Below are 20611 nucleotides of genomic sequence, written 5' to 3' on the forward strand. Positions count from 1 at the left end.
TAGAAAGAGGTGGGGGCAGGGAGGGAGACACAGAATACAAAGCAGTGCGGTCAGCACAGAGCCCGACATGGAGCTCAAACTCACGAACCATGAGATCATCACCCGAGCTGAAGTCAGACACTCAACCCATGGAGCCACCCAGGGGCCCCATGGTTGGAACTTTAAAAGTGGAGGTGGGGGAGGGGGGAAGCAGGGCAGAGGAGAATGAATTATCTGGATGTGATGCGTGGGCTAAACAGAAAAACAAAGGGTCCAAGCAAAGTACACGCTGAGGTTATATGGAAAGCATACCAAAAAATGATACGTGTACAATTTTATACTATATAAAAACTGTGCTCATGTACAATTGGCATGACAACCCATAAATAATGCAAACGAGTAGAAGTTAAGGTGACATGGTTGTTGGTTGTGGGTTTTTTTTAATATAAAAGTTATTTATTTCATTAAAAGAGCATGCCCAGTGAATTCCACAAACCCCACAACTTACCCAGAACCCTCCAGTCTGCAGCTCCCCCACTACCCCAGGCGATACCACCTCCCCGGCCTTGCCCCTTAGGGAGGCACAGGGACGTGTATGTTACTGGGTGGTCACAGCGGCTACGGACGCTCCTGGCATTTCATGGACAAGGGCCAGGGACACGGATCACCCTACAACACATGGGACGGTCCCACACAACGCACGACTGTCTTACTCAGGACACCAGCAGAGTTGCTATAAATAAAATACCCCAAGGAATAAGACAAAGACCAGTCTTTCTAACACTTGCTACGTGAGATACACTATAATAAAATCCCAAACTTCAACCAAGGGCCTTTAACTTCCTATCATTATGCTTTTAAAACAATGCTACCTTTTTCATTAAAAAAAAAAAAAAAAAAAACACAAAAACCTGAGAATATAATCTCTCGTCAAAGAAGCAAATGGGCGACAGATTTTTACATCATTAGAAAACAAAATTACATTTCCTGAGAGAGATTATATTGCAGTGATGCTAGATATGATCCAAGAGCAAGCACTGAGGGTCTAACAATTATCCCCGTGTGCTAAACACATTATTGCACCCTTTTGGGATACCATTAGCCCGCAGCTGGTCCAGAACTACTGGGACTACTGGGCCTGTGACATGCGGGGGTCCAAGCCGGGACAATGGCTGGAAACCGGAGCTGACCGCACTGGTGGGCAATTTGCTTCTTGCCAAATGTGCTCCTCTGGGCCTCCCAGATGTGCCTGCAGTAGTAAAGACAGCGCCTTCTCTCTGGCCAAAAAGAAGAGAGGAGGAGGAAACAGAAATTCCTTCTCACCAAGGGTGTAGAAAGGAGATCCTGAATGTTCAATGAAAAGGCTTTCCTACTTTTATGATTTTCAGTCCTCCCGGGGAGAATCAACTTCCCAAAGGGCTGTTGACACTGCCATCTAGTGAGCACAGTCCTTTTTACACCAGAAAGTCGGAAAAATTTAAGAGCTCACGGACCCATGCTTTTTTAAGGTCAGGTACAGGAAGTAGAAATAGACTGTTCCTAAAAACATTTAAAGTATCACTTATTTTATGGGGCCCCCGGGTGGCTCAGTCAGTTAAGCCTCCGACTTTGGCTCAGGTCACGATCTCGCGGTTCATGAGCTCGAGCCCCACATCAGGCTCTCTGCTGTCAGCACAGAGCCCACTTTGGATCCTCTGTCCAACCCTTCCCACCCCTCCTCAACTCCCTTCCTCCCTCCTTCTCTCTCTCTCTCTCAAAAATAAATATGAAAAAATAAATAAAAATGAGCACAGAGGCATAGAGGCAAATTCCATTTTCCCCATAAAGTATGCAGGCTCTGCTCTCTGCCCAGCAGTGGCTGTCCAGGTCCGCATGTCAACAGCACGGCCACCATCCCCTGTGTGGGCAGCACCCGCACTCTTCCCAAGTAGTATGCTACGTATCTGCTCATCGGCTGTTAGGCACCCTGGAGCCCAGTCCGTTCCCAGCCTATTTACAAGACACAGAACATGCTGTCCCTACCTTCCTTCCTCACTCCCTCTTCTTGTTATTCCCCTCTGTCCCAAGATCCTCACCCACGGATTTCTACTTTTATGTTGCATGCCTTTTTACGTCCCCACGAAGTGTTTTCTACAACAAGACTGGGGAGGTACATAAATGAAGTCTGCTAGTGTTAGCGTTCTGGGTGCCACGCGCTGCTGGGTCCACAGGTCAGCAAAGGGAAGGGCAACTTCACAGGGCCTCCGGGGCTCCTGCCTTCTGGGACCCTTGGGGCTCCCTTCCCTCTTGTTCATTCATTAGCAGAACTGCTGACGGGCTAAGGCGGGGTTCACACTAAGTGCCATCATCCAAGACGCTGCTCGCTTATAACTGCAGTTCTCTTCACATTCCAAGATGGCCTTGTAAGGTGTCTTCACCTTGGGATTTCAGGCTAAATTCCCACAGTTTCTTCAACTGAAGGCACTGCCTTAATTCCCATCCCACAAATCGACCGTGTCTCACCGTGTTCGCACCTTGCCCCTTCCGTAAGTAAATGGTCTATGTATTCCAAATTACAGCGTTTATATGAAAGGGTTTTTGTTTTAGTTTTAAATGCAAAAGCTTGTTGGGAGGCAGAATAGAAACTGTTACAGCAATGTGCATGAAGATAATCCCCAATCCCAAAGGCTTCCCCTCCTCTCTCAAGAACCACATTGGAGGGACTGGCTAGCTTATCACCGCCCAGGCCTATACCGTGCTTATCTCCAAGTCTGGCCTACGTGCTGCTGAACTGCATTCCAACGCTGTTGCCTCCACACTGATACCCCGTGAGCGTTCATCACTGGGACATCTCAGACTTGGTACTGAAATTCCCTTTCTTATTTCTAATAATTGGCTTGTAAAAAAAACCAAACAAACCAATCCAACAACAACACAGACTGTAAAAATTACATTCTCCATCCTACACCCAAGAGTTACAACATCTGGCTGTGTATTTTCTCGAGAACTGCCCAAAGCACAACACAACGCCTGATATCCTGTTAGCAAAGCAGAGCGTAGGGGGGTGGGGGGTGGGGGGTGGGGGGTGGGGGTGGGAGGTAGTGTAGGCAATATGTGTGTTTGTTATACAAATAAAGGCAGGTGTTATTTTCCAACATCGTAGTTTTCTATGGACAGGTGCACACCAAGTTAGATGGTAAAGATGATGGGGATAAATGAAAAATTACTGCGAAGATAAACTATCAAAAATGCCTCGGAAAGGGAATCTGAAGGTCAGAGAATCAGTATCCAAGGTTCTGAATTTGAGACTTGACTCCTATCTGATGAGATAGACACTCTCTTTCATTAAAAGCTGAAGGGAAGAACTTTTTTCGTGGCTTCTGTTTGCAATTCAGCCTCTGTGCAGGCTGAGGACAGAGGACACAACGTCTCATGGCTTTTATTCCAATTTTAGTCATCACCTGAAGCCCCCACCTCTTCCTCTCTGTGTCCTAGATAGAATCTGGAAGGTAAGTCCAGACACCCAGTTTTACAAGTTGGAAACTAAGGCAGAGGGGGTGAGGAAGCCGGCCCAGGAAGCAGGACTTGGTTCAGTGACAACTGTCTTACTAAAAGATTCTCTAGTTTACCTGTTTTTACAGGTAGAAAGCTGTGGACTGGGCCCAGTGCTAGCAAATCAAACTCTGGGGACTGACAGCCAACATCTCCAAAGGCCAAAAAACCACCACACATGTCAGACCAACCTTCCCTTCAGGTGTGGGGATGGAGACAGGGCTGGGGGACAGAGTGGCAGGTAACCTACTTATACCCAGGCCAGGGTAGCAAAGTAAGCGAACACATACGGGACACGGAAGATACCTCCTTTCAAAGGCAAAAGATCCAATACAATTCAACGAAAAGAAAAAGAAAGAAAAACAAATGGGAGAACACCACGGTACTATTCTCCTGTAAGCAGACAGAGGAAATGAACACAGTTGTAAAAAGCAGTCTTATACATTGGTTTCTTTCCCTTTGCTCAGCCACATTTCCTAGAAAGGTGGAAAAGACGTCAAACGTGATTTCTACCTATGGGACCAGAAGATGCAATCAAATGTCAAAGACACCCGGGTCACGGACGTGTAGCCAGGAGCGTGTTTTTCCCTAAACACAACTGAACTGCTCCCCCCCCACGCCCACCCCCCAGCTTTCTGTCCGGTCAGCGCTCTTGGGCCTTGGGTATCCAATTCCTCTCTTATCTGAAGGGATTCTTCAATGGCCCTTACACCCGGGAGCGCTGGGGCCTGCTGCCTCCAGCCACCTCTTGAACACAGTCAAGTGGGCATGAACACCACTAATACAGGAAACTGCACCGTGTCCAACCAGCAGCTACAGAAAACCAACAATGGGTAACATCTCCGAAGAGGGAACTGCCTGGATTCCATTTCTGAAATTGGACAAATTTAGTTTTTAAATACCTCCTAGGGTCACCACTTCTTGATCATTCCACTCATGGGGACCATCTTTTCTCGCCGCACATAACCTTTGCTTAAGGGCTCACTGTGGCTCCCTTTGGAAGTGTCTTAACTGTATATACGTCTCTACCATTCTACCTTATTAGGGTGATCCTGTAACTGCTTTTATAATCTAGAAACCGTCTTTGGATAATTATAAACACCTTAACTAATTCAAATCACGTTCGTACTTTTGACCTAGTTATTTCTGTGAATTTATCCCAAGGAAATAAGGTTTTACTGTCATGGTGTCTAAAGTATCAAAGAATTAGACATAATTAACGTTTTTAACATTAGGAAGATGGTTCACAAATTATAGCACATTAATGTGATTCAACATTATTTATTATTACTGTAGAGGCTTTGTCAAAGAGTTTGTAAACTGGGGCACCTTAAGTAAAAGGAGTATTCGAAATACACCACATAAATAAAATGAAAACTAAAACACGTAAGATGAAAACATGTTTACATGAGAGACAAAATCTGTAAGTAATTTGAAAATATCTTGTTGGTTTTAACAAATAAATACAAAATACTTGCTAACCAGGAGTTTGAGGAAAATTAATTTTGCCCCGATTCCAAACTAAGATATGGACCTACTTCTCCTTTATTTAGAGTTAACCCCAGTGGAATTTATAAGCTTTCCTAAATTTTACGGGAGTCTACTAAAAGAAATCAAAGTACCACCAATGGGTTAAAAGACAAACCATGGTAGCAGCATCAATATCTACTCAATCTCTTTCAAATGGACTTGAGGGGCGCCTGGGTGGCTCAGTCGGTTGAGCGTCCGACTTCAGCTCAGGTCATGATCTCACGGTTCGTGAGTTCGAGCCCCACGTCAGGCTCCGTGCTGACGGCTCAGAGCCTGGAGCCTGCTTCAGATTCTGTGCCTCCCTGTCTCTCTGCCCCTCCCCTGTTCATGCTCTGTCTCTGTCTCTGTCAAAAATAAATAAAAACATTTTAAAAAGTTAAAAAAAATAAATAAATAAAAAGTAAAATGGACTTGAGATTGCAAGGATTCACAAACACACCCCTAAAATGCATAAGCCATAAACTTATCAAAGTACTTCCCAAATTAAAACACTGCAGTGGCATCATAACATCACCCTAATTATCATTTTAATAACATGGTGAATTTCCTCTGGTCAAGACCAAATGTTATATGTGTGGACAGTCCATTTTTTAAATTTTAATTCACTGTTGCGGCCAACTTTCTGAAGGGGTAGGAGTCAAGTTTTCTTCCCTTCGGGTGTTCAGAACATAAGCATTTTCAACCATCTTAAAAAGGCTCAGGTCACGAAAGGTAGCTGGGCAAGGACAGCGGGAGGCCAGCCGTGACCCAGAAAGCTAACAAGAAGCGTGAGTGTGTGCTCATGTGTTCTTTCCCATGGTTCCATCCAAGAAAACGCTGAACTGAAGCGAAGGGTATGAATGCATCCATTATCCCACTGAACATCTCAACACCAGTGCAGTTCACTCCCTTGGAGACAATCTGGGCCATCATCTGGGGTGGAGGCCCTTGAGTAACTAGGCGAGTTGGCTTCATCTAGGGAGCTTCTCAGGTGTGGTTCAACAGCCACACCCTAAAGACTGATAACCTTTTGTGAATTATTTATCATGTCTGTTTACCCCTTTGGCTTGAACCAAGACAGAGGACCCAGTCAGCCTGGGTGATGTCCTAGTCCTGAAGGAGACACTTGCAGACAGAGCCCACCTCATTCACATCAACCGTCTTGATGGTGCCCTCATGCACACGCGCTCACGCTGACCTTCCTGATCTCTTGTGCTCGGAAACAATGACATTTTTCTACATGTAACATGGGTCCACAAAGGTATTTCTTTTACGTCTTGAAGAGAATACATACATATTAATAAAGAAAAATTGTTCTATGGTCACAAGATAACCATCAAATAAAGTCACTCATGTGACAATCCTGAAAGTTTATGCTCTCTCCTTCAAAGGTTCCATGGTAGTGAGTAAGTTACGAGCACACATACCCAGACACAAACACAGATTTCCAGAGGGAAAACAATGTGGCATACACACAAGCCGGAGAGGGTGGCAAGAACGTGAAAGAGGGTTTTCCTGGTGTTTTCTAGAGATCAGCCTCATTTCAACCCTACGCCCATTTCAGTGCTGCTTCTTGGCCTAAAGATCCCTGAAACCCCTACCGTGACATTCTGTTCCTGCCCTCTATGTTGGGAGAACAAGGGGAGCAAGAAGTTTATGGAGGTTCTTACAGCACTATTTTTCTAGAACTCTGCTTCTGGGCTTGGTGAAGACAATCAGGCTGGCCTCCTGGACGGGGGTGAGGCAGGTATGTGCAGCTGGCCTTGGAACTGGGTGGAAGCAGGAATCTGTACAAGAACCAACAAGCCCAGGAGAGAGGTACCCAATCGAGCCTGTGTTGAGTGCTTAGCCATCTGTCTTCACATGGATTATGAAATGCCAGATGTAACCCTCAGTGCCATTCCGAATGACCCAACAGCACGCAGAGGAATTAAGGAAGGCGAAAGAGGGTGTCATTCATTCATGAACGGCCAGTCCAAGAGCCAGTTTTAGAGGATGACCCAGGAAAACTCATAAAATTGGAATGTATGTGGTAGCCCCCAAGTGTTGCGTGGGCATAAAACGTTCCAAAACGAAAATAGGAGCGAACCACTGCATTTCACTAGTGTCTTCTGAAGTTTCTAAAACCACGCAAAAGCAGGTTGTAGGTCATCCAAATCCACCAGAACATCAACACCGTGAGAGCAGGTGCTCGACATAACGTGTGCTGAGTTCAACGAACACACATTAAGCCCTAATTCTGGTTCTCCTTTCCAGCTGCTGTGGTCACATGAAAGCAATAACTTACTTTTACCTCTGACATTTTTAGTTTTCAAACTTTTTAGACAACGTGTTTAAATCCATTCAAACATATTTCAATTAAACATTCCTCATATGAGATTCAGTATGACATATGTGGGGGGTGGGGGGAAGCAGCAAGGTTCTTTTCCCCTCCCATTCTGGTCTTTTCAAGAGGAAAACACGCTCGTGCTAGTTTGATAAAATTGGCTGAGTGGTAAAAGCCAGAGCTGGAATCCAGCATCTGGCAAAGCTGATTTAACGAGCACCCACTTTACAGGAAGGGTGCGAGGACACAGGGCTACGTAGCACAGACAGGCCTGGTGCTGCCCCAAGTGTCATTTGGGGCATGGAGACAAGTTGATCTCCTTACCACTTCTCTCTCATCCTAGTCACTGCCTACCCCTTAATAAAATCACTCTTACCAGGAATTCACCCACTCACCAAACCGTTCTGGGCACAGCAGCTCTCTTGAGTAAGAGAGCTCATTTCCCCATATTTCAAAGCACTAAGGGAGAGGTGGCCACCAGCGAGACTCCTTTTCCACCCCTTCCTTTCCCCTGTCATTATGCTCACCATCACTAGACCGCACCAACCCATTCACTTCCTTGGTAAATCTGATCCCCCCTTTTTTTTTTTTTTTAACTCCAGAGTTTTCCTATGGCCTGGCATTCCCAGGTATGCATTATCTGGTCTCTCCCCCCACCTCCAGCTTTTGTTCCATTAATGGCCCATCTAGCACTTAACATCTTCGGCCAAGATGCTTGGTCTAAGCATGAATAAATCAAGGAGCTGCAGTTCGCTTGTACATCTGTTGATGACTTCCTGTATTTTGTGGGGAAGAGCACACTTCAGTGCCTCCCTTTCCTCAACTGGAAATCAGATATTAAGACGCCCTCCTATGACTGGTCTACGGAATCGCCACTAGGGAAGATCAAAAAGTGATCGGCAAATAGGAGTTAAGCCTTTAGTGACCTACTTTCCTATAAAAAAAAAAAAAATAGTAATATATACTTTTTTCCAAAACATATTAGGACACATACGTGTAACTGAGTATTTTCTAGTGAAATGTATTTTGGACTCTAGCACATGGATCCAACACACTTCTGCCCTAACACTCTGAAATTGCTCTCCCTGCTACTTGGGAGTTCAATTTCCCTAGATTGGCCATTCTCACTACTGCCTGTTGTTCAAGACCCAGGATCAAATGTCCCTCCTTCCATGCAGCCTTCCTTGATCACACTGGACAGAAAGCATCCCTCACGCCTCTCATCTCCTACGGCTCCCTGTGCCCCACTGGTCTTTGTTTCACTTGCCAAAGTGTCTCATGTCATGTTGGGCACAGACTGGGCAGACACGCCACGATTACCACAGCAAGAACGGCCCTTTCTATACGTCGCTTCGTATTTATAAGAGAGAAAACTAGAAACAGACTGAACACCCAACATCAGGGGACAGCTTCGCAAGAACCACGGTGCATCAACACAATGGGGTATTATGTTCCTCATAAAGACGACCGCTAGATGACTTCTGTCCGTTTGTGGAAATGTTCAGATCGTACAATACTTTATAGAAAAAAAAATACACAAACAGAATATGAACCACGCCTCCAATTCTAAAAATGTCTGGATGCACCTTTACAAGGCAATTTGAAGTTACATAAGTAAACTTGACAAGAAGTAGCGTTTTTAGCCTACATTCATAGTATTACATGACATCTTAAATTCTCCAGCATTAAGTATGTCGCCAAAAGAGCCTTACTACATTAGACATCATCAAATAGCACTCCCAATGCCTGGGAACCTCCTTCACTCTAATGTAACATTGTTGTTTTAGTCCCAATTCTTGAAAACAGGCTTAGAGAAGCTTTACTAGCTGTTCATACCTGGTGAAACACACCCTTTGTGAAACCAAGTCAAACCATCCAGAAAGCCTTACCCTCAAAGCTGACCTCTGTGACCCTGGATTTGTGAAAAGGAGTGGGTTTAGTAAATAGGAATGAGAGGTCAAGTCAAGGAGCACCAACAAATCAAAGAAACAGGGATGAGAGCCACAAGAGGGTGGAGGGAAAGTGGTCTCTGTCATTCCACAAGTGCCCATTCTCTGGGCCCCCTCGCCCCGTCCCTGCATGGGGAAAGGAGCACAATCCAGTCTCCTTCCACCAACACGGGGATGTCTCAATGCACCGGGCTCAGGGCACCCAAATGTGCTCAAACAAGGAAATTCTGGGACACCTGGGTGGCTCTGTTGGCTGAGCGTCCGGATCTTGGTTTTGACTCAGATCGTGATCTCGTGGTTTGTGGGTTTGAGCCCCACATTGGGTTCTGTGCTAATAGTATGGAGCCTGCTTCTTGGGCTTCCCTTTCCCCCCCTCTCTGTCCCTCCCCAGCTCGCACTGTCTCTGTCTCTCTCAAAATAAATAAACTGTGAATGAATGAATGAATGAATGAAAGAAAGAAAGAAAGAAAGAAAGAAGGAAGGAAGGAAATACTAGTGACAAGAGGTCTCCCACGTCAGAATGCCTCTGACTTCAGGAAAGCTCACTCCAGTGTTTTCTACTTATGCCAATCCCCACCCCCCCAAAATTTTAAGAGTCTGCACATGGCGCATATATTATAACCATCTTTCTCCCGCAATTTCTAGTCACTTCCTGAAGTGTGATTTAAGAGACAAGGTGGTAACAAAATAACTTCCCATCAGCAACAAAAGAGACCAGGACCTTACTGCTTCTTACCATCACAGCCTTTTCTTCAGTGGTTAGAATAACAGAATAACAAAACATCAGTTGTGAGCGGCCCTGTTACCCACTTCGGAAGCATGCACGTTAAATAGAGAACACTGACAGTTTTCTGTCACGTTGTCTAAGCCATCACTCACACGAAAGCCACATGGTTACTTTATACTCAAACCCAATAGCCAAATGGTGTCTTTTAGTGCTCAAGTTATCTGTGACTGCTGTGTTTATAATTTCCACCGTGTCTCTTTTTAGCCTAAGAAGGGAACTTTCAGACTACAGAAGCTGGATAGCTCCTTGAAGCCCCAAATCATCCATTCGTTACCCAGCAAAACCCTAATGCATCTTAAGCCCAACACCTATGACCCCAACTTTTCCTGAACTTGTAAAGCAGGTTTTTAATTACCTGCTGGAGGAAAATCCACCCTCCTCCTTTCTCAGGACTTCCTTCTTCCAAGGATGATCTCATCATGAGCCCAGTATAATCACAAGCTCACATCTTAGAGAGGTAGGAAGGGTAGATACAAGGGAGGTTCAAGTTAGGGCTTTTTATTTCTTCCAGCTAAGATCCCACTTGCACTAACTGCCAGGCTTGCTGAATCCAAACTCCACACACTGTTGCCGGGTGCGGGTGAAGTGGGAGCACCGGCACGAGAGGTCAAGGCAGCTTCCAGTGACTCACCCCCAAGGTCTATACACTGTGAAGTTTAGTGTTTAAGTGCGTATCTTTTCTGCTGTTAAATATACTCCACCAGCCCAAAGCCTCAAGCTTCTACTCACAGTAAAGCAAGAAAGCCTAAGAGAGAAGTTGTATTCAGCTTCAAGGAAAGGCATGATGGCACCATCTGGGAGCAATTTCCTCTCCTCCTATCTCGAATTTTATGTCCAGAAACCAAAGGTGTGACAATAGCTGAACCCCCAAAAAAACTAACCTTAAAAGTCATTTTTTTCAAAATCATCTGAAATGTTTTCAAAATTTAAAGAGACTTTGAGGGGCACGTGGGTAGCTCAGTCTGATGAGCGTCGGACTTGGGCTCACGTCATGATCTCATACTTTGTGGGTTCGAGCCGCGCGTCGGGCTCTGTGCTGACAGCTCGGAGCCTGGAGCCTGCTTCGGATTCTGTGTCTCCCTCTCTCTCTCTGCCCCTCCCCTGCTCGTTCGCACGTGCTCGCTCTCTCTCTCTCTCTCGAAAATAAACAAACATTAAAAAAATTAAGGATGCTTTGAGCAAACGGCAACCCTGAAGGCATTCTCCTCTTTAGCGACATGAGGACAGTCACGGAATGCTGTGTGGGATGAGCAGTGACCTGAGACAATAGTCCAAGCCGTTCTCGGGTCTACTCACTATGTAATCCTGGATGAGTCACTTCATGTTTCAAGCACTGGGTTCTGTTTCTGAAATATTGGGAGGTTTCTAGTAAGAGCAAATGAGATGCTATTTGAAAACTATCCCCCACACTGCCTGGCACACAGTGCTGGTTCAATAAATGGTTACGAATGACTGACATCACTATTAATATTCCCCACGTCTCCAGGGAAGAGAGGGAATCAAGAACCAGAGAACATGTTTCGTGCTTTGAATGTTAGCTCTGTTACCCTAGGCACTAGAGCATCTATGAAGTGGTACCTGAAAGTCAAGATCCTATAGGAGAAAGCTTTTTGCGAAACTCAAAGGGCCAGTGACACGCTGCTCACCTCAACCATGACTTAATGAAAAAAAAAAAAAAAAAAAGAAAGAAAAATTAAGCATAATAAGGTGGAATTTTTAAAAGAGAAAGTTTAGTCCACTTTTTATTTTAATTAATAGTAGGACACAGAAAAATTATCAATATGGTAGGTAAAATATTCCTGTTCTAGAATGAGGGAAAGGTAAAGACGATTAATGCAGCAACTATGAAGAGTAAAGAAATACCACATGTGAATGTGGCGTCTCTCTACACAACTAGGGCTACAGTTACAATCTTACGCTCCTAACCTTTCAACTGGATGCAAAACAAGGGCGCCTGGGTGGCTCGGTCGGTTATGCATCTGACTTCTGCTCAGGTCATGATCTCATAGTTTGTGAGTTCGAGCCCCATGTCGGGCTCTGTGCTGACAGCTCGAAGCCTGGAGCCTCTGCTTCCGATTCTATGTCTCCTTCTCTCTCTGCCCCTCCCCCGCTTGTGCTCTGTCTCTCTCTCTCTCTCTCAAAAATAAACATTACAAACTATTTTTAATAAATAAATAAATAAATAAACAAACAAACTGGATGCAAGGCACATGAGCTATTCTTAGCAAAATGTTCTGGCTGAAGAATGTAATGATTAGTTATCAAAACTACTTGAAGCTCTTCAAGATATCTTATTGCTGCAAAGATTATCTGCATATTTAGAGATCAGAGTCAGCCAGGCATATTTTCAAAACATTACCACACTGGGCTTTTTTAACTGGCCAGCTGGGGTTTGTACCAAATCGCACCTAACCCCACTCCCAAATTCAAGGGTATCAGGGGTGAGAAGAACACGGAAATTTCTTACAAAAGGTCCAAGTCGGAAGGCAAAAGCCCTTGAAAAAGAATGCCCTTGAAAAAGAATGACCTTCTTAAATTCTGATATACAGCCACTCTTCTTCCATCTCTATTTCGAAAGAGGAACATACATACAAGAAACAGGTGGTAAGACCCAAGAATGAGCTTTGAACTAGAGCAAAATGCTCAGGCAGATCCTTATCGCTGGAGATGAATACACTTTGTAACTATTATAATCCCGCCAATCACCTGTGGAATGTGCTTTGACTTCATGCTTTGTTTTCACAGACACTGCTGGCCACAAGAGCTGGGATGTGGTCACAGAAATATGAAAAATTACAGAGGAAAACAGGAGTCACTCTGGAATCTCATCTAGGTGAGCTCTATTTTGAAAGAATTAAAAGCAGCCAAGAAAGTATACTGGCTCTCCAAGGAAAAGAGGCCCTCAAAGCTCGTGAGTAAAAGATATTTTACCAATGGCTTCTGACTATAAGATTTCATAAATAACATTATGAGGACATAACTAACTTATCAAAAGTCTTGTGCCACATAATGTGTATGCAAAAATAACTTACTATAGGACAATCAATCTGTACTTAGACATTGAGGAAAACACTCATTAATAAGAATACATTAAGTAGCATTTACTCTCTATAATTAACAGAAGGACCAAAACTTATTCATATTAACCTTAAAATATGGCATGGGCTAAAAGTGAGAGTCAAAAATCCTCGAGAGATTATTTGAGGAATGTTAGGAATGTTAGGACACTAACACCAGCCTTTCAACGTTGGAATGTTTTTCCACAAAAAAAGTTAACCTGTTCCATTTACAGGCAAAATCCCTACTTGCCTACAGGTCTCTGTGTGCAGTGATTTTAACGACCCACCATTAAATGATCTGGTCAAAATGATTTGACCCCGAAATGATTAACTGCCCAGCGGAGTCAAGATCAGGTTTCAGGCCTGCCACAACCACAACCGTGCTCACGAGGGAAGAGCTCATTTTAAAACAGATGAAAGAGGGGTGCCTGGGTGGCTCAGTCAGTTAAGGTCCGACTCAGGATCTACGATGGATGGTAAAGTCAGTGACAGGAAGCTTGAGGAGAAGCAAGGCCTTTGCACAGTCTCAAAGGAGCTGACCCCCAAGGTATTTATTACTTACAAAAAGACTAATTTACCAATTACAAGAGCAACTTTAGAATGGAGAAACCCAGGAGACACCTGAATCCAGTGGTCAAGATTATCATCACCACCAATAAGGAAAAGGGACATCAAGTAACCACTCACTGGAAAGGAAGCATCATCACTTGTGTGGTCTTCTTCCCCAAAATGCATAGCCTCACAAGCAAATATTAGAAAACATCAGAAAACCCCCAAATTTAGGAAATTTCGTTCAACAAAATAACTGACCGGGGGCTCTTGGGTGGCTCAGTCAGGCAAGCGTCTGACTTCGGCTCAGGTCATGATGTCACGGTTCGTGAGTTCGAGCCCTGTGTCGGGCTCTGTGGCTGACAGCTTTGAGACTGGAACCTCCTTTGGATTCTGTGTTTCCCTCTCTCCCTCTCTCTCTCTCTCTCTCTCTGCATCTCCTCTGCTTGGTCTCTGTTTCTCTCTCCTTCCAAAATAATCATTAAAATAATAATAATAAAAATAATAATAATGACCAGTACTGTTCAAAAATACCAAGACCATGAAAAACAGGGTAAGACTGGCGAACTGTAGAAATCTAAGGAGGTAGACCAACTAAATCCAATGTGGATCCTGGACTGAACCCTAGAAAAGAGACAGGATAGGAGTAGAAAACTGGGTGGGAAGCTGACAAAGCCTATAGGCATAGCTACAAGCAGGGTAACAACTTAGAAGTCCTGATTGTCATCATACATTCTAGTCATACATTCAAAGAAGCTGGCTGAAGGGCACATGTGAACTCTGTACTAACTTTGCAACTTTTCTCCAAGTCTAAAATTATTTCAAAATAACACCTTTTTGAAAAACAGATGGAAAAGGAAAGCAACTGAGGTTACTCTTATTCCTCACTTCCATTTGACTTCCTTTGTCTAAAAAAAATTTTAATGTTTATTTTATTTTTGAGAGAGAGAGAGAGAGAGGCAGAGCACAAGTAGGGGAGGGGCAGAGAGAGAGAGGGAGACACAGAACCCGAAGCAGGCTCCAGGCTCTGAGCTGTCAGCACAGAGCCCAACGTGGGGCTCGAACCCTCGAACCGCGAGATCACGACCTGAGCCGAGTCAGAGGCTGAACTGACTGGACCACCCAGGTGCCCCTATTTGACTTCTTTTTCTTTGGGGCTTTTACAGAAGCATCTTCCTCTGCTTTTCTTAGTCAACCACAGCAAAGCCCAGGAAGGTGTAAGACGGGAGACTCAGACACCGAAGAACAGGTGACCCTACCCCAAAATGGATGTGGTCTGCCTTCTGGGGTTTAGCTAAACTTTCCAGTTAGACTTGAACAAAACAAAGTCACTACCTTCGGAACATGTGAGCAAATTCTCAAGCTGGACTTTCCTGGACAGTGCCAGAAGAGAGAACATTGGGTGTTCACAGTATCTGTCACCAAGCAAAAGATCTTTTGGAGTGATTGCCAGCAATTGGGGGGAGGGGTGTGGATAAGGAAAGATAGATTAGGAGGGGGGTGAGGGGTACAGCAGGCAGGAGAGAGAAAAGCCCAGAAGGCACGTATGTGCTACCAGTTGCTTTCTTCCCTGACAACATTAAGCTGGGCTGACAACGCATCTAAAAACACCTTGTTTACATAGCTCATACCCAAAAGGATTTTATTATTTACATTTTATTTAGATGATAGGTTACCAGGTAGGGCTAGAAAGAAGAACGGTTAGACGCACCCTTATTTTTACATTTTTCTCCAAGCATTTACTCACTGTGATGTTCTTAGATAAGAGTAGGTAGCATCTATGCCCATAATAAACACTATAAAAACAAAATCTCTCCCTGTCCACCAAAAGATACTATGCGCCTATTTTTTGCTTCAGCAATTCTACTTACGGGAAACTACCTTCAAGACATACTCACATAAGTATGTATGGATACAGGCACAAGACTTAATTGCTACATTGTTTATAATAGAAAACATCACACCATCTGCTGACGTCACACTGACATCGCACCAAATGTTCATTAAAAGAACCTTCTTGGGGTACCTGGGTGGCTCGGCAGGCTAAACGTCTGACTTTGGCTCAGGTCATGATCTCACGGTTTGTGGGTTAGAGCCCCACGTCAGGCTCTGCGCTGACAGCTCGGAGCCTGGAACCTGCTTCAGATTCTCTATCTCCCTCTCTCTCTCTGCCCCTCCCCTGCTCGTGCTATGTCTCTCTCAAAAATGAACAAACATTAACAAAAATTACAAGAACACTCTTAAAGTACAGAACATCTGTACAACAGGATACTCTGCAGCATTTGAAAGGAAAAATGTAAATCTAGATGTAGTGACATAGAAAGATATTCATCATCTGTATGTAAGTTCAAATGGAGGCAAAGTATATTATGAGTCTACTCAAAGGAACAAAGTTTATTTGCATGTCTATGTACAGAAAATATATGGAAGGATGTCCATCAAACTAAACAGGAATATATAGAGGGATACTGGGGTTCTTATTCTTACTTCATTTTTAAAAGAACCAGAAGAGATTTTTTTTAACGTTAAATATTTTCTAAATAAAAATAACATATAGGCAGCTGTGTTTCTATATACCAGGAAGAGACAATCTGAAAAGGAAATCAAAGAGACAATTTCATTTGCAGCTGCACCCAAAGAATAAAATACCTAAGAATAAATTTAATGGAGGCAAAACACTTGTACCCTGAAACTATATACCAATGCTGAAATAAGTTAGGACAGATATAACTAAATGGCAAGACATCATGTGTTCACAAATTGGAAAACTTAATATTGTCAAGGTGACATATGAAAAATCATCTACAGATTCTGTGCAATCTCTATCAAAATTCCAATAGCCTATTTCTTCTTCTTCTTCTTCTTTTTTTTTTTTTGCAGAAATAGAAAAGTTGATCTTTAAGTTCATATGGAACTACAAGAGGCCCTGACTATTCAAAGCGATGTTGAAAAAGAAAAAAGTTGGAAGATTCACATTTTCCAGTTTCAAAACTTACTACAAGCTACAGTAATCATAACAGTATAAATGGACACAAGGATAGACACACAGACTAATGGAAAAAAACCTAAGGGGTCCAAAAATAAACCCGATGTGACCAATTCATTTTTTTTTAAGTGTGAAAAGGCCACTCAATTGGGGATAGAGAATCCTTTCAATAAATGGAACAACTAGATACCCACATACAAGAGAATCAAGTTGGACCCTGACCTCTCACCTTATGAAAATTAAATCAAAATGGATTAATAGACTGAATTTAGAGAGAAAAACAAAATTCGTAGAAGAAAATACAGGGATCAGGAAGTCAGCATGATCAACCGAAGAAAAAATAAATAACTTGAACTTCATCAAAATATAAAAACTTGTGCGTGTCCAAAGGACATCACCAAGAGAGTGCAAAGAAAAGAACGGAAGAAAAAACCTGCAAATCATGTATCCGAGAAGGGTCTAGCATCCAGGATATATAAAGAACTCTTACAACTCAACAACAAAAAGACAACCCAATTTATTTTAAAGACAGACCAAATTAAAAATGGGCCAAGGACCCCACTGGGGGACAGGAAGGAGAAATGGACATTTTTCCAAAGAAGATACACAAATGGTCAGTAAGTACACGAAAAGATGACCAATGTCATTTGTCACTGGGGAAATGAAAATCACAACCACAGTGAAGTGCTACTTCCTAATCACAAGAATGGCTAAAGAAAAAGAAGGAGAAACGGCACGTGTTGGTAAGGAAGTAAAACAACTTAAAGTTATGCACTGTTGGTGGGAATGTAAATGGTTCAGTTTCTGGGGAAAAACAGTTTGACGGTTTCCCAAAAAAGTCAAAAAGAATTTGCCTATGACCCAGCAATTCCACCAAAGGACTGAAAATGGGGACCCAAATGCTTATATAGCCGTGTTCACAGCAACATTATTCACAGGCATCAAAAGGTGGAAAAAACCCAAATGTCCACCAGGTGAATGAATTGAAAAAAATTGTGGCACGTCCATAGAAGAGAATACTATTCAGCCACACGGTACAGCACGGATGAGCCTTGAAAACATGCTACGTGAGAGAAGCCAGACACAAAAGGTCACATATTCTAGGATTCCATTAATAGGACATATCCAGAATCCGTCAATTCAAAGACAAAGCAGATGAATGCTTGCCAGAGGCTGAGGGAGGCGAGTTAATGGGTACAGGGTTTCTTCTTGGGGCAATAAAATGTTTTGAAACTAGAGAAGACAGCGATGCAACACTGCGAATGTACTAAAATGCCACTGAACTGCTCGTTTTTATTCTTTATTTTCATTTTTTAAAGTTTATTTGAGAGAGAGGGAGAGCGCAAGAGAAGGGGAGGAGCAAAGAGAGAGGAAGAGACAGAATTCCAAGGAGGCTCCGAGCTGTCAGCACACAGCCTGATGCGGGGCTCAAACTCACGCACCGTGAAGATCACGACCCGAGCCGAAACCAAGAGTAGGACGCTCAACCGACTGAGCCACCCAGGTGCCCCTGTTCATTTTTAAATTAATCACTTCTCTGTTATGAGCATTTGAAGTCATTAAAAACAGAGTTGAAAAGAAATAATACACAGCTAAGACCCAAACACTAATTCCCCAGTGAGTTACCTTTCCCTGGAAGAATGAGCGGCACCAGGGCAGATGGGCGTTTTCTGCATCCAGACACCCACCCCTGCCACACTCTGGATGGATAAAGGACTGTTGCTGGGGCAACGACACATACAAACCAGCGGCTGTTAAGGAGCACCGGCCCTGGGGTGGCAAAATGACCCAGTGACTGACAATTAGCTCCCCCCCACCCCCAAGAGCCGAGAGGTCAGATATGGACATCCGAAGAGGTCTCACTCCCTCCTCTATTTACAGGGACAGGAAATGAACTTGGTGCTTCACCATCCACACACAGGACCCTGGGCAGGGACTTGGAACAGATGTAGTGAGCTGTGAGAGAAGCCGCGTGTTACCATTTTACTGAGGTCTAGAAATGAACACTCCCCCGTTCCCTCCGTACAAATCTTCCTGGGAGTCCTCTATCAGGAGGCACACCCTCAACGGAAACGGGATGGCTCCCATGCTTTTTGAGGTGGTGATGTGGGGTGGGGGGAGGGATGGGACAGGGGTGCTCCCGAGAAGGCAAGAAGTCTCCCCTTCCGAGCGCTCTCCCGGCAAGATGAATTCACATTCATCTCCCGGCTGGCCCTTCAGCCCCTCATTTTCTGGGTCAGAGAAATTAACTCTGAGTCAAATTACTCTTTCTCTCACCAGGGACCGAGGACTGCATTTTAATTTAAGCTATTTTCTTTGGCCATTTCAGTGGGGTTATTAGGAAACAAGAGAACTTCGGATCACAAAGCAGCTTTTCAAAACTCCTTAAAGTCAAATGTTTCAAGAATAAGAAAGAAGGACAACTTCAACTCATGTACCTTTACTTGTCCAGTCTCTTGATTAGAATAAAGAGGTTCTCAGCAATGAAAAGTGGCTAAATCAAGAGTTTCTTTTATATGTTGGAGGATGCGGGGATAAAGGCACAGGGGGTCTCAACTCTCCATGCTTTTTTTATTTATTTGTAATGTTTATTTATTTCAGAGAGAGAGAGAGAGAGAGAGAGAGAGAGAGAGAGACAGAGTATAAGCAGGGTAGAGGCAGAGAGAGAGGGAAATACAGAATCCGAAGCAGGCTCCAGGCTCTGAGCTGTCAGCACAGAGCCCGACGCAGGGCTGGAACCCACAAACCGCGAGATCCTGACCTGAGCCAAAGTCGGACGCTTAACCAACTGAGCCACCCAGGTGCCCTTCCATATCTTTATGTTCAATTGTCCACATTCTTGCTCAGTTTAAATGTCATGATTAAATATTACTAATGCTATTTTTTAATGTTTATTTATTTTTGAGAGACAGAGTGTGAGTGGGGGAGGGGCAGAGAGAGAGGGAGACACAGAATCTGAAGCAGGCTCCAGGCTCTGAGCTGTCAGCACAGAGACCTACACAGGGTTAGAACCCACAAACTGCGAGATCTTGACCTGAACCAAAGTCAAACGCTTAACCGACTGAGCCACCCAGGTGCCCCTACTAATGCTATTTTAAAAACTCTAGACACTCATGGATGAAACCCCATTCGATATTTTTAAAAATCCAAAAATATCTACCCTTGTGGATCTGAGTTTAAGGGATAAAGAAAGAAAAAGGCTCGTGAATTCTCTACTTCATTCCACTGGATCTTAAGACATTTCATAAAATATAAACAAGCTTGAGCTTATTAGCAATGAGAGATTTTTACAGTGTTTCTGCTTCACCTCAATCCTTGGCCGAGTGGTTTCCATCACTTTCTCGAGAGCTCCTAAAATGAGAACTCCACGTTAAGGTTTAGATTTAGAGACTTACAAAGTCAAAAAGAAATCATAACTCCTGCACTTTTAATCATCTACCCTCCTGGTCGATGATTTACCCCATACTTCCCACCAGGAAATGAAGAAAGTTTTGAGGAACGAGTTATTCCCAATGTAAATCTCCAGTCAGCCTCTGTCAATCATGTTGGCCTTTCCCCCAGTTAGCCTCTCTCCACCTCCTGCCTGAAAACTACACTACTATTTAATTGCTTTGTGACTTCACATTTTATTAAGAGGCAGAAAAACATAAAGAGTGAAAACAAGGAGATAAGCCCATGGCCGTAAATTGTCCCCTTATGCAATGAAACTTGCCTTTCTGGTGCAATAAGGTGGGCACTGTGCAAAACCCTGGCAGGGGCCATTCTGCACAAGCCCGGCGTCCCCATCACTTACAGAAACCCCTCCGGCTCTCTGGGGGGGCGTGCAGTGCCATAGATCAGAGGCCGGGGTGGTCAGCGGCTCACTTCGGCCTGCCCGTGTGAAGGGCAGAGGCCTGTGACTCACTGTGCTCTTTGCCCCAGTCCACTCTACACTGA

General features: G+C 43.9%; 1 protein-coding gene and 1 long non-coding RNA gene across 3 annotated transcripts in view; one reads left to right on the forward strand and one right to left on the reverse strand.

Annotated features, from left to right (window-relative positions):
* Positions 1–20611, reverse strand: part of KANK1 (KN motif and ankyrin repeat domains 1) — a 208732-nt gene that overhangs the window by 110099 nt on the left and 78022 nt on the right. The gene's annotated exons all lie outside the window — the stretch shown is intronic.
* LOC132663794 (uncharacterized) lies at positions 12395–18764 on the forward strand. The gene is made up of 3 exons (XR_013551491.2): positions 12395–12685; positions 12827–12992; positions 16570–18764. It is a non-coding gene; the product is annotated as an uncharacterized LOC132663794 (long non-coding RNA).

This window comes from Panthera onca, chromosome D4 (assembly GCF_046562875.1).
Source record: "Panthera onca isolate mPanOnc1 chromosome D4, mPanOnc1 haplotype 2, whole genome shotgun sequence".
Classification (NCBI taxonomy): Eukaryota; Metazoa; Chordata; class Mammalia; order Carnivora; family Felidae; genus Panthera; species Panthera onca.